Source organism: Chiloscyllium punctatum, unplaced genomic scaffold, assembly GCF_047496795.1.
Source record: "Chiloscyllium punctatum isolate Juve2018m unplaced genomic scaffold, sChiPun1.3 scaffold_1055, whole genome shotgun sequence".
NCBI lineage: Eukaryota > Metazoa > Chordata > Chondrichthyes > Orectolobiformes > Hemiscylliidae > Chiloscyllium > Chiloscyllium punctatum.
In genome coordinates, this window is record NW_027310789.1 from 26044 (window position 1) to 41121 (window position 15078).

At 45.5% G+C, this 15078-nt stretch overlaps 1 long non-coding RNA gene across 1 annotated transcript; it reads right to left on the reverse strand.

The window, feature by feature from the left end:
• Positions 1–1510: 1510 nt before the first annotated feature.
• Positions 1511–14108, reverse strand: LOC140474546 (uncharacterized). The gene is made up of 3 exons (XR_011959202.1): positions 13889–14108; positions 3584–3676; positions 1511–1860 (listed from the first exon to the last, which is right to left on the reverse strand). It is a non-coding gene; the product is annotated as an uncharacterized lncRNA (long non-coding RNA).
• Between the last annotated feature and the right edge of the window lie 970 nt (positions 14109–15078).

Genomic DNA, 15078 nt, shown 5'->3' on the forward strand with positions numbered 1-15078 from the left:
CTTTCAAAAAAAAAAACAAATTCACAAACCTTGCGTTACAGATAAATGTTAAATAAAATCCATCAAACCATCATTCACTGAAAACAGAGATGGAAGTGCAATCTCCTGCAGAATCCCTGCCCTGATTACTTCTTCCTACCCGGGCTCCATGGCTATATACATACCTGGGAGATAGCAGCAGGAGAAGGTCATTCGACCTTTGAATCTGGCTCCACCATTCAATGGGAAACAGCTGACCATCCAGCTCAGTCTCCTGTTCCTGCTCTGTTCCAATCCCCTTTCATGACTTTACCTTGAAGAACTATATTTCAGTCCTCCTTGGGCTTCACTGCCTTTATACCAGTGATGTTGCTGTGTTATTGCTAGGTGTAGGCAGGGGTAGTTTGATGGTGCTCTTCCTGGAGGACACACTCAGCGTCCCTCATCATCCTGCAGGAACATCAACTGGGTTTCAGCAACGAGAGATAGAACCCATTTCCAGGATATGGGCATCACTGGCTCAGCCGCATTTAGAACATAGAACATAGAACATAGAACAATACAGCACAGAACAGGCCCTTCGGCCCACGATGTTGTGCCGAACTTCTATCCTAGATTAAGCACCCATCCATGTACCTATCCAAATGCCGCTTAAAGGTCGCCAATGAATCTGACTCTACCACTCCCACGGGCAGCGCATTCCATGCCCCCACCACTCTCTGGGTGAAGAACCCACCCCTGACATCTCCCCTATACCTTCCACCCTTCACCTTAAATTTATGTCCCCTTGTAACACTCTGTTGTACCCGGGGAAAAAGTTTCTGACTGTCTACTCTATCTATTCCTCTGATCATCTTATAAACCTCTATCAAGTCACCCCTCATCCTTCGCCGTTCCAACGAGAAAAGGCCGAGAACTCTCAACCTATCCTCGTACGACCTACTCTCCATTCCAGGCAACATCCTGGTAAATCTTCTCTGCACCCTCTCCAAAGCTTCCACATCTTTCCTAAAGTGAGGCGACCAGAACTGCACACAGTACTCCAAATGTGGCCTAACCAAAGTCCTGTACAGCTGCAACATCACCTCACGACTCTTGAATTCAATCCCTCTGCTAATGAACGATAATACTCCATAGGCCTTCTTACAAACTCTATCCACCTGAGTGGCAACCTTCAAAGATCTATGTACATAGACCCCAAGATCCCTCTGTTCCTCCACCTGACCAAGAACCCTACCATTAACCCTGTATTCCGCATTCTTATTTGTTCTTCCAAAATGGACAACTTCACACTTGGCAGGTTTGAACTCCATCTGCCACTCCTCAGCCCAGCTCTGCATCATATCTAAGTCCCTCTGCAGCCGACAACAGCCCTCCTCACTGTCCACAACTCCACCTATCTTTGTATCATCTGCAAATTTACTGACCCACCCTTCGACTCCCTCATCTAAGTCATTAATAAAAATTACAAACAGCAGAGGACCCAGAACTGATCCCTGCGGAACTCCACTTGTAACTGGACTCCATGCTGAATATTTACCATCTACTACCACTCTCTGACTTCGACCGGTTAGCCAGTTTTCTATCCAATTGGCCAAATTTCCCTCTATCCCATGCCTCCTGACTTTCCGCATAAGCCTACCATGGGGAACCTTATTATTCCCCATCACTAGGTACCATTGAGAAGATGGTCGTGAGCTGCTGTCTTGAACCATTCACAGTCCACTTGGCACAGATAGACCGACAATGCTGGGAGAGGGAATGTTGTAGGATTTTGTCTCAGTGATTCTCCATCTTTGGTTCTTCAAATGCTGGTTAACTTAATCACAATCTGCACATGAGTTTGAGATTTCAGTCTGCAAATCTTCACCATCAAGCACCCTGTGTAAAGGAATATGCACAGATTTGAAATTCAGAACAGACTATTCTAGTTTCTCTGGAATACCTTTTTCCCCTTTCTTCCCCCAAAGCTGTAACCCTCCAGCCCACTCACTCTCTCCCACCATTCTGACTCTGCTGCCCCCTAATGTACACCCTCCACATTCTCATGGAGTTGTTGATAAACAGGTCTCTGCCACCACTTCCCGTCCCTGGTTAGACTCTGCACCCTTTCTGGGTTCACTTCCTTTCCCTTCAGTTGCTGCAAGTCAATAATGTAAGAGCAGAATGAAACAGATGGAAACAGAAAGGGAGGTGGCAGATCTTGGACAGAAGAGGAACCTTCAGTCTGGGAGAATGGGTCAGATTCATTGTTTCCCATTAGTTTATTCCCAGCATAACAATGAACTGGGGATGGAGAGTGGTCCCACGAGAGTGTAGTGACACTTTGACCCCCCAACTGATCAATACTACAAGCAGATACATACCTCCTCTGGCCAATCACAGTGTGAAATACTTTCCCCTAATTACCCCAAAACATGTGCTCCAAAACCCACCCACATTCTGTACATATACAGTGCTGGGTTTCCCAATACACCTGTGGTTCCTGCCTCAGGAATTATGGGAGTTGCAGTCCCCATGAAGTCACTGGAGCCCTGTCTCTGGAAAGTGAATGAAACGTGTGGGGTGGAAGGGTGTTATGTATAGGATCCCCATTCAGACAGACAGGACATATGGCTTGTCACTGGGTTTTACTGAGACATCTGGTTAGAGAACCCAATTTTTGACGAAAGGAATATAGATTCAGTCAATTGCAGGGTGGAGGGGTCAATAAGGGGAAGCGGTTTTAGGCTGAGGTGGCTCAGTGGCTAGCACCTCTACCTCACATCTTCAGAGACCCTGGTTTGATTCAAGCCTTAGGTGACCGTGTGGAGTTTACATGTTCTCCCAGTGGCTGCATGGTTTTGTTCAGTGTTCCAGTTTCTTTCCAAAGTCCAAAGATGTGCAGGTTAGGTGGATTCGCCATGCTAAACCACAGTGTCCATGCTTGTGTAGGTTAAGCCATTAACCATGGGAAATACTGGGAATGGGTGAGTCTGAATTATAGGATTGGTGTGGACTCGATGGATGAATACCCTGCTTCTGCACTGTAGGGATTCTATTCTATTCTCATGAAGAAGAATGTACCTATCTTGATGTGTTGTGAATCTGAGGAATTCCCTATTCAAAACAAAGTGGATGCCAAGACAATGAGCAAATTTAATGGACAGATACAGATTTTTAATTTGCCACGAGCTGAAGGGTGAGAGAGAGAGAGAGCAGGCGTGAAAATCCAGCTGAGACCGAGGTGAGCTCAATCATCACCGTATTAAATGGTGGAGCTGGTTCGAAGGGCTGCATTGCCTCTCCTGTGCCCAGTGCTTATCTTCTTACAGTAATAACTGGAAAGCTGAATCCAAAACTCACCAGCTTCACCAAAGGAGATTTTCGGGAAATGTAGGATAGTCAAGTGGAATAGTATTCAAAACTGAGATAGTGAGGAAGTGTGCAGAAGATAATGATTTTGCAATTTTAAATTGAGGGGTAACAGTGATTTATGGTTATAGACTGTGTCGTACATTCACACTGTCCAGAATACTCTGTTGTGAATATCGATTCTGTAATTTATTACAAAGCCAAGGTCACTGATAATGAAAACCAAAACACCCAGGAAACATCGCCTCACCTCATAATCTGACAAAAGACGCGTGATAAATCTGGTTGAATTTAGAACACAGATGGAAAGCGGGGAGATTAAATCCAGTCCGAAGATCCTGTGCTAAAACAAAGAAGACGACAATAGGATGAGGCAGGAGTTGGTAATGTAGACTGGGAGCAAAGACTTTACGGTGGGATAGTTTACAGACAGTGGAGGAACATCAAAGCAATTTTTCGAAGTGCTCAGCAAAAGTATATATCAGTGAAAAGGAAGGACTGTCGGAAAAGGGGTAATCTGCCGGGGGTGTCTAAGGAAATAAGGGAGTCTATCAAATTGAAATAGAAGGCATACAAATTGGCAATGACCAAGGAGAAATTAGGAGATTAGAAAAACTTCAATGGTCAACTGAAACCTTGATGGGATTGGGTATAAATAGTGATGGGTAGCAATGCCCAAGGCCAGAATAGCAGTTTACACTGTTAGAGGGAAACCTATTGTTTGGGGAACATATGGCCTCTGTAATTGTTGAAGCATTCAACAGTTACCAGAGAGATAATCCTGATCAAGTTAAAAATCACAGCACACTCCAAAAGCTTGTACTTCCAAATAAATCTGTCGGACTATAACCTGGTGTTGTGTGGTTTTTAACTTTGTCCACCCCACCCCAACCCCAGCTCCTCCACATCAGAATCCTGACAGACAGCCCCACTGAAACTGAAGTGCCTGTCAGGTACTTGAGGGAGCCATGGGGGTGTGGGGGAGGGGTGTGTGGTTTAACCACAGAGTTGAACTGAACTAGACTTTTTAACTGTTGTTGCCATGGAGATAATCCTGAGAGACAGTCTCTATGCAAAGTCACAAATCACAAAGGTAGAAGAATGGCAGCCGTACATCGGACCTGATGCTGCCTAAAGGTGTTTTGCACGTAAAATACCCAGGTAACTACGATGTCTCATCGATCAATACTCAAAGAAGTCCTCTCAGAATTCTGTGCCTAGTTATTCCTATCCAGCAGGGTTCAGGAAGATGAGTACACAGCAGTCAGTCTTCACAATGGAGGATACGAAAAACATGCCAGTAATTGATAAGCAGACTGAGGAAGGTGAGGACCTAGATCATAACCATGATACTGAGTGCATTCACCTTACCCACGCTTCTCATTAAGTTATACACTTCTATAAAATATTCCCCCTCGGTTTCCTCTGCTCTAAACAAAAGAGCCCTCGCTTGTCCAACCTCTCCCTGTAACTTAGACCCCTGAGCCCTGGCATCATCCTTGGAAATTTCTTCAGCAACTTTTCCAGTTTAATAACTCAAACCGGCACTGCATTCAAATATTTCCAGTGTTTCTCCATGGCACTGGAACTGACGGGACAACGCCAATGGATTACAATCCACGATCGATAATTCACTCCATTACAGCAATCCCATTTTCATAGCTTCGTCCATGATGCAGGAATCCTTTTGTCTTTCTGGTTTCATGGTTAATTGTCCTCATACAAATCCAGTGGCTTAACTGTTCCTGGGAAACATGCCATGATTTTTCAGACTTTCAAAAACAAATGAAATCTCTCTCCACACTCACCATGCTGACATGGACTTGGCTGTGTCTCAGGACTTTTGCAGTCACACTGAGATTTGAAATATTCGCCCACGGACAGAATGCACACCTTCCCTTCCAGATGAAAAGGCCAATGATATTCAGATCGGCACGGATCAAGTAACTATCAGATCTGAACATGAAATTCAATTTGCATTTCTCATCTGCAAACCCACCCTTTCAGTACCATACAACAGAGAAAACAGAAAGTGCTGGAAATCCTCAGCAGGTCTGGCAGCATCGGAAATGCTGACAGATGCAGGAAACATTGCAGCCTTGAAGAAGTGGTTAGATTATCACACCAGTATGTAGAAGATGGGGGCATTGTGTTCAACAGTTTCATACCAGAGACTCTGACCTCATTTGATTCCATGTTTCTCTGCGATTCCCTCTTTTCTGAAGCAGGCAGGAATGGGAAGCAGTGGAGAATGTAAATGATGGGTGACCTTCCTAGTGAGAGGATTCGTGTACAGTAGCAGGGATCCCTTTCTGGAAGGGCCTTGGTGAGACCACACCTGGAGTACTGTGTATACCTTTGTTCCCCTTTCCCAAGGAAGGCTCTCCTGGTTATTGAGAGAGTAAAGGAGGGTCACCAGCCTGAGTCCTGGGATGTGGAGCTAGTTAAGGGCTGCAGATGCTGGAAGTCAGAGTCCATACAATGTGGATCTGGGGAAGTGCAGCAGGTCAGGCTGCATCACAGGAGCAGGAAGGTCAATGTTTTGGGTCGGAATCCTTTGTCAGCCCTGATGAATAGTCCTGACCCGAAACGTCACCTTTCCAGTCCCATCGTATTCATGCTGGTCATCAAGCACCTATTAATTCTAGTCCCACGTTCTGGCGCTCAGCATGTAACCGATATTGTATTGCCTGGTGTGATCATCTCAACACTTCTTCAAGGCTGCGATGTTTCCTGCATCTGTCACCATTTCGGATGCTGCCCGACCTGCTGAGGATCTCCAGCACTTTTTGTTTTTATTGTGGATTTCCCCCATTTTGATCAAACAGAGTCAGAGAGCTGTACAGCTCCATATTTTGCTGACTATAATTCCTGGGATGGCAGGACTGATGGATGAAGAGGGACTCAATCCTCATTTAATCCTCCTTTCCTTTGGCTTTCTGAGCCACTGACTACATCACTAATATTCTACCTCCCATTCCCTGTCCTGAATCTGACCCATCTAAGCCTACACTTTAGTTCCCATCCCCCTGTTAGACTAATTAAAATGACACCAATGGGAGTGGCAAAAGCCTCCACCAGGAGATTTCACCCAGCTCTGCCCAGGGGTAACCGGTCAGGCTGGTACAGGACCCACCCAGAAACAGTCCCAGTGCCTGAAGAATCTAAACCCTTCTCTGGTCCACCATTTCACCAGTCACACGTCCAGCTGATCTATCCTCTTATTCCTGCTCTCACTAGCACATGGCACTGTGAGTAAGTCTGACATTATTTTATTTCAGGAGCTACATTTTACTGTATCCCAGATCTCCCTATATCCAGCTTTCAGGACCTCATCCCTTTGTTTAGTGATGACATTGGTATCGGTGTGTTCCACAACCACTGACTTTACCCTCCAGCTTCAGAATGTCCTGCAGCTGCTCCATGATAATCGTGGATCCTGGCACCAGGGTGGTAACATACCATCCTGGATTCATGTCTGTGACCACAGAAGTGCCTGCCTGTACCCCTGACAATTGAATCCCCTGTCACTATAGCCCTGCCACTGTCTTTCCTCCGGTTCTGTACAGCAGAGTTATCTGTGGTATCATGAACCCGGCTGTTGCTGATTTCCCGAGAAGCCACTCCACGCATTCACCCCCAACAGAATCCCAAGCAGGATTCAGTAATTTTATGAGAAGTGGATGATCACTGGGGATTCCTGCACTGCCTTCCTGAGCCTTTTATTTGGTTTGATGGTCACTCATTCCCTTTCTGCCTGTGTAACCCTCACCTTGCAGTGTGACGAACTCACTAAATGTGCTGTCGATAACATTCTCAGATGCTCCACAGTGAGTCCACTCATAACTCCAGGTCTGAAAAGCAGTTTCCCAGCAGCTACACATGGGCCCACTTCCTGCACACACAGCCGTCAGGGACACTGGAAGCCTCCCTTATTTGCCACATTGTACAAAAGGAGCACCCCACGGGTCTGAGGGTTCCTGTCACAACGTCTCTCTGGATTCAGCTAATTACTCCCATTCAGCGATTTTAAAAGAGCTTTCAACCTTCCTTCACTTCAAACATTTCCATTATATATCAAAAGCCACAATCTTTACTTAAGCTGATACATTATATTTTAAAAACTTAACAAATTACTCTGCAGGTATCACTTACAAATTGGCTGTTCCCATTGGAACCATGTGAATTTCTCAATGGCCTGAACTAAACTGGAGTTTCAGTTTCAGCTTCAACTTCTCCCTGTCCCACCTCCCTCTGTTTTCACCTAACTCCACAACCCACTCATTGAGACAAGCAACACTCAGTGCAGCCCTGTCATTTTCATTGTCTGCCCTCAGCCTCCTGTCCTGTTCCAATGCATCTCAATGGGAGCTCAGGGACAGCACCTCATCTTTCAGCTCAGCCCTTTGTAACCCCAGAGCCCACATGGACCTCAGCAGTTTCTTTTTGAACAGACAGTTGTCAGAACCTGGAACATTCCACCTGAAAATGTGTTGGAATTTGAGTTCACAAAGAATTTTAATGAGAATTTTGCAGGGAGTTGAAAATTAGGAGCTTACAGGTTAACATCATGAAGTGAGTGATTGGGACTAAATCTGACAGTTCCTGCAAAGAGACTAGGTATAATCTGGATAAATCTGTGCTCCCACTCAGGCCAAATCGCCCATGGGTAATTCAACCACAAATTTGAACATCTTTCTGCATTTTGCTTTACAAAAGTATTGGAGATATTTTCCCAGAGACAGAACAGACAAGCCTTTCTCCTTCCACAGTAAAATGCTAATGATATTCAGATCCTGATGACTCCGCTGAGTGCAGAAATCTGCTTTTTTGAAATCCCGTCCTCAATTATTCTCAATTAATATCCCATAAAAAGAATTCACAAAACAAATCTCAGCCAGTGAAGGATGAATTGGAAAGACAAATATTTCTCTGGTATGTGTCTGATGTGCAAATGCTCCTCTTTCAAATCACCCTCCCCCACCCAGGAAGAAGACATGTCCACGCACCTCGCTGTACCGTGCCCCCAATAAAAATGGCGGCCATAACCCAGGACCTATCACTGACTGAGGCCCACAGCAGTTTTCCCATTTGCTTTAAACATGGGACCAAGAGTTTCTAATTCAGGACTAACACCATGTACAGACGTGTAAATAAAACCTCCCAGTCTAAACTGAATCATTTTCTCCCGGTTTCCGCTGCCAATCCATCTTCCCAGTTTCCGGCTCCTGCACACGCCAAGGGCCATTCCGGGTCCATTGACCCTTCCTCAGAACCGATGGCAGCTGGGAAAATTAGACTCCCTACAGTGTGGAAACAGGCCATACGGTCCAACAAATCCACACTGAGCCTCCGAAGAGTATCCCACCCAGACCCATTCCGCTACTCTGTTACTCTAAATTTCTCCTGAACAACGCACCTCACCTTCACATCCCTGAACACGACGGGAAATTTAGCTTGGCCAATTCACCTAACCTACACATCTTTGGACTGCAGGAGATAGGGGTAAAAGAGTAAATAATAGGTGGGATGGAGCGACCCTTCAACAACATGGCAACATTTACTCATCTCCTCTCCCCGACCTTATCTCAGATCCAACCCTCCAACTCAGCACCGCCCTCAAACTGTCCCATCTGTCCATCAACCTTCCCAATTATCCACTCCACCCTCTCACCATTACCCCCACCTGCATTTTCCTATCGCCTTCCAAACTACCTTCCCACCAGCCTTACACACCCATCCTATTATCTGTCCTCTTCCCCACCCTCACATTCCTGAAGAAGTGCTGAGGCCCAACATGTCAATTCGCCTGCTCCTTGCATACTGCCTGACCTGCTGTGCACATCCAGCGCCACACTTTAACACAAGCTGGAAGAACATCACCTCATCTTGTACCTGGGGACCCTTCAGCCCTCTGGTCTCACTATTGGATTCCATAATTTTAAGTCCTAAGTCTCCGACATACTAGTGTCCTTGCCCCCATCCCATAGACCAGGGCCTGTTATTACATCGCCTGCAATTACAACTACCTATGGTTAGTCACTAACAGTCTCCATAAACAGCTATTCACCCTCCCCCAGCCAGATCGTTATCCACTCCTTTGTCCAACTGCTCCCATCGCGTTCTGTGGAATCTATCACCACCTATCATTTACTCCTTAACCCCTACCTTCTGCATATAAACCAACATTGTTTCTCAGGAACATCAGTTCTGACGAAGGGTCATTGGATCAGAAATGTTAACTTTGACTTCTCTTCACAGATGCTGCCAGACCAGCTGAGCATTTTCAGGATCTTCTGGTTGTTGTTTCTGATTCACAGCATCCGCAATTCCTTTGGTTTTCATTTACTGGGAGTTTGTAATTCAGGTCCAGCGCCTACATCGTGTGTTTATCAACCCACCCAGTACATAAACTCAATTTCTCTCCCAGTCTCTGCTGTCTCTCCCACTCACTGGGTCCCCCCTCACAGTGACATTGCACCTGCACAGCTCATGGTCACGTGTTGGCCTGCTGGCCACACCCCTCATTCACTCCCATTGGCAGGAGGATTACACAAACTCCCCTATTGGTCTGAAGTTGCCATCAATCAGCCAGGTCCCATTGTGACTTGAGTGGGAGGAGGCTGAGGGGTGACCGCAGAGGTTTATAAAATCATGAGGGGCGTGGATGGGATACAGAGACAAGGTCTTTTCCCTGGGGTTAGGAAGTCTAGAACGAGAGGGCATAGGTTTAAGGTGAGAGGAGAATGATATAAAAGAGACCCAAGGGGCAACATTTTTCATGTGCGTGTATGGAATCTACTGTCAGGAAAGTGGTGACAGCTGTTATAGTTCCACCATTTTAAAAGGCAGCTGGATGGGTATATGAATAGGAAGGGCGTAGAGTGATATGGGCCAACTGCTGTCATATAGGTCTAGATTAGGTTGGGATATCTGGTCGGTGTGGGCGAGTTTGACTAAAGGGTCTGTTTCCTTGCTGTACATGACTGTGGCTCTGCCCTGGGATGAGCTTCATCATTCAGTGAATGGGGCAGTATCACAGAACACAGGGGCTGGGGGCTATTCAGCCCATTGGGGCTGTACTTTCTTCCTCTGGAGATGCTGCCAATCTGCCCTTTCTCCACTCCCATTTACCAGTAGCACTCCACATTTATCCTCAAATAGTTAAATTCCAAATCTGTTTTGACAACAACAAAAGCTGCATCCAGCTGCGATTCAAACTGTTCCAGATGCTCAGAACCTACTGAGTAAAATAACCTTCACATTTTTAACCTGCATTATTTGCCAATTACCTGAAAGTAGTTACTAAAAATTGTGACAATAATTTCTCTCAGTGTCTCTGTAAATTAAATATCCTGGAAACAAATCTGTTTCTGGTTGAAATCACTGCTTAACCTTCTCAGCTCCAAGGAGAATTGTCAGGTCTTTTGCTAACTCTCCATAAAAGAGAAATCTATCTTAATTTTAATTTATTAGTGTCATAGAGATGCACAGCACAGAAACAGACACTTCGGTCCAACTCGTCAATGCCGCCCAGATATCCTAAATTAATCTTGTCCCATTTGCCAACACTTGGCCCATATCCTTCTAAAAGTTTGCTAAACACGTACCCAATCAGATGCCTTTTAAATGTAATCGTACCAGCCTCCACACTTCCTCTGGCAGCTCATTCCATACACCTAACATATTCAGCTTGAAAACATTGCTCTTTAGATCGCATTTAAATCTTTTCCCTCACACGTCACGTCTGTGCTCTCTGGTTTTGGACTCCCCTAACCTGGGAATAAGATCTTGGTTGTTCACCCTAACCATGTCCTTCACGATTTATCAACCTCGAAGGTCACCTCTCAGCATCTGATGCTCCAGTGAAAACAGCCCGAGCGTATTCAGCCTCTCTGTATGGGTCATACCCTCAACCCTGGAAACATCTTTGCACATCTTTTCTGAATCCTTTCAAGTTTTATAATATCATTCCGATAGCAGGGAGACCAGGACTGAAAGCAGAATTCCAGAAATGGCTGAATCAATGCCCTGTACAGCTGCAAAATAATGTCGCAACTCCTATACATAATGCACAGACCAATAAAGGCAAGTTAACCAAACGCCTTCTTCACCACCCTGCCTATTCCACTTTCACAGAACTATGAACCTGTACCTCAACGTCTCTGTTCAGCAACACGCCCCAGGCCCTTCCCATTAAATGTACAAGTCCCGCCCTGATTTGTTTTTCCAAAATGCAGCACCTCACATTTATCTGAATTCCACTCCATCTGCCACTCCTCAGCCCAGTTGATTGAAGTCTCATTGTACTCGGAGGTAACTTCTTCCCTGTCCACTGCATCTCCAATTTTGGTGTCTATGTAAAGTCACTAATCATAGCTCATATATTCACAGAGAAATCATTTATATAAATGATGAAAAGCAGTGGACCCAACACCAATCCTTACACCATATTGCTCATCACAGGCCTCCAGTACGAAAAGCAACCCTCCACCACTATCCTCTGTCTCCAATTTTCCAGCCAATTTTGTATAATTTGTTAACCAGTCTGTTATGTTGAACCTGTTGAACATCTTTCTGAAGACCAAGTTAGTGATTTCCATGCACAAAGCCATGCTGACTATCCCTAATTATTTCTTGCCTTTCCAATTACATCCAAATCCTGTCTCGAGAAGCCCTTCCAACAACTTGCCTGACTTCAGGCTCACCGGTGTATTGTTCCCTGGACTTTCCTCACCACCTTTCTCAAATAATGGTGCCCGTCTTACAGCACCTCACCTGTGGCTATTGGTGATACAAATATCTCAGCGAGGGGCCCGGCAATCACTTCCCTAACTTCCCACAAACTTCTGGGACACACCTGATCAGGTCCCAGGGATTTATTCAGCTTTATGTATTATAAGATATCCAGTACCTCATTCTCTGTAATATGAACACTTGTCAAGTTATCACTATTTATTTTTCCAAACTGTCTCACTTCCACATCCTCGAGGTAAAAGCTGACATGAAATCCTCCCACCTCCGTTGGTTCCACAGACAGCCTTGCTGATCTTTGAGGGTCCCTAATCTCTGCCTGGTTACTCTTTTGTCCTAGGTGTATTTGTCGAATCTCTTTGGGTTCTCCCTTCAACCTATTTCCCAAAGCTATCTCATGTCCCCTTTTAGCCCTCATGGTTTCCCCTGACTATACTCCTACTGCCCTTTTACTCCTGGAGGGATTCACGCAAACCCAGCTGTCTGTACCTGCCATATCCCTCCTTCATTTTCTTGACCAGGCCCTCAATTTCTCTCGACAGGCAGCATTCCCTACACCTCCCAGCCTTGGCCTTAACAGGAACATACTGTCTGTGTACTCTCGTTGTTGCAGGCCTATTGATGCAATGGCAGATGAGGACAGAGAAGCAATCATTCTCAGTAAAGAGGTGGTGTTGGGAAAGATTACAGCCTAAAGGTAGGTGGGTCGCCTGGCCGTGGTGGAGTGCATCCCAGGGGACTATAACAGATGGCACAGGCTAAATAGCAAACGCAGTCATGATAATTCACTAAAATGTGCTGGACTCTGGGATGGTTCTGACAGATTAGATAGCTGCAAATGTGATGCCAATATTTTAAAATGGACTTGTTAGCATAACTTCTGTAGTGGGGGAAATGCTCGATCGCTCAAGGAAGAAATAGTGAGCTAGCTGGATAGAAATTGTCTCAGAGCAGACACAGCATCGATTCATGAAAGGTAGACAACACTAAGCTGAGTGGTAGAGCAATGTGTGCCAAGGCCAATGTAAGTCTGCAGAGGGATACGGATAGGTTAAGTGAGTGGGTAAGGGTCGAACAGATGGAGGACAATGTTGGGAAATGAGGTCATCCATTTTGGTCGAACTAACAGCTAACTGATGAAATGGTGAAAACTTGCAGCAGTCTGTTGTACAGAGGGAGCTGGGTTTCCTTGTGCATGAATCATAGGAGGTTGGTTTGCAGGTGTAGCAGGTAAATAAGACAGTGAAGGGAATATTGTCCTTCATTGCTAGAGGGATGGTTATGCTGCAGCTGTACAGGGTGCTGGAGGGGCCACACCTGGAGTACTGTGTACAGGTTTGGTGTCCTTACTTCAGGAAGGATGTACTGGCACTGGAGACGGTGCAGTGGAGGATCACTAGTTTGAGTCAGGATTTCAGAGGGTTGGCGTATGCGGAGAGATTGAGAAAACTAGTTCTATACTCATTGGAATTTCGAAGTATGGGGGGTTGGATAGGAAAAAAATTGCAATTATGAAGGGAGTAGATAAACTAGAAGCAGGGAGGAGATTTCCACTGGGGACGGAGCAAGCTAGGGAGCAGAGAGTCAAAATAAGGGGATATCAGATTTAGGACTGAGTTCAGGATGGACTTCTTCAGATAAATCTGTGAATCTGTGGAATTTGCTGCTGAGTGCAGCAGTTGACGTTATCAACTTGACGATCGTTAGGTCAAAAGTTAGATTTATGAACAGGAAAGGAATTAAGGGTTATGGTGAGAGAACAGGAAAGTGGAGCTGAGGCCATGAAAAGATCAGCCCTGACCTTATTGAATGGCAGAGCAGGCTTGAGGGGCCAGATGGCCTACTCCTGCACCTCTTCCTTCTGTTCTTATGTTCCCACTTTCCAGCCGTCCCTTTACCTGGGAATAGCAAAGAAATATTGAACGTTCTCGCCTTGTACCGTCAAAATTCGCCTTTGTCCAATTTAGGACACCGTTTAGATCTGGTTTATTATTTTCTGTAACTATTTTAAAACAAGGAGAATTATCAGAGAATCCTGAGAGTATGGAAGCAGGTCATTCGGCCCATCACATCCACACTGACCCTCAAAGCCTCCTACCTTAAACCTGTAACGCTGCATTTCCCATGGCTAATCCACCTAGCCTGCACATCCCTGAACAATATGGGCAATTCAGCCTGGAATATCTACCCAACCTGCATATCTTTAGATAGTGGGAGAAAACCACAGCAAACAGACGAAACCCACGCAGGTAATAACAACAAGGTGTTCATCCCTTTTTTATTTCCCAGGTCAACCTAAATAACTTCGCTGGACGTAATCTCAGAATATCCTCCCTCAGCACAACTGTAATGCTACCCCTAATCAAAAAGACCACTCCGCCTCCTCTCATATCCCCCTTTCTATCCTTCCTCTTGCATCGATACCCTGGAACATTACGCTGCCAGTCCTACCCATCTCTGAGCAACGTTTCTGTAATACTCATGATATCCCAGTGCCACATTCAAAACCATACCCTGAGCCCATCTGCTTTCCCTGTCAGGCCTCTTGCATTGAAGTAAATGCAGTGTAACTTGTCAGTTCTACCTGGTTCTGAGCCTTGCCCTTGCCTGCCTTGACTGTCTGACTTCTGAACTGTACCAGCCTCAGACTTACCTCTTTTCTCACTATCTCTTTGAGTTTACCCACACTCCCTCACTGGTTTAATGATTCCTGAGTAGCACGAGCAAATCTCCCTGCTTGGATATCAGACACCTTCCAATTCAGGTACAATCCATCCTTCTTATGCACATCAACTCTACTCCAGAGGAGATTACAATGATTAAAAGATGTGAATCTTTCTGCCCTACACCAGCTCCTTAGCCAATCATTCATCCCCTCCATCCTGCTATTCCTAGTCTCACGAGCATGTAGCACCTGCAGTAATCCACATATTATGACCGAGGACCTGGTTTATTATATTCTAGGCTAATTTGCTATATTCTCTCATCAGG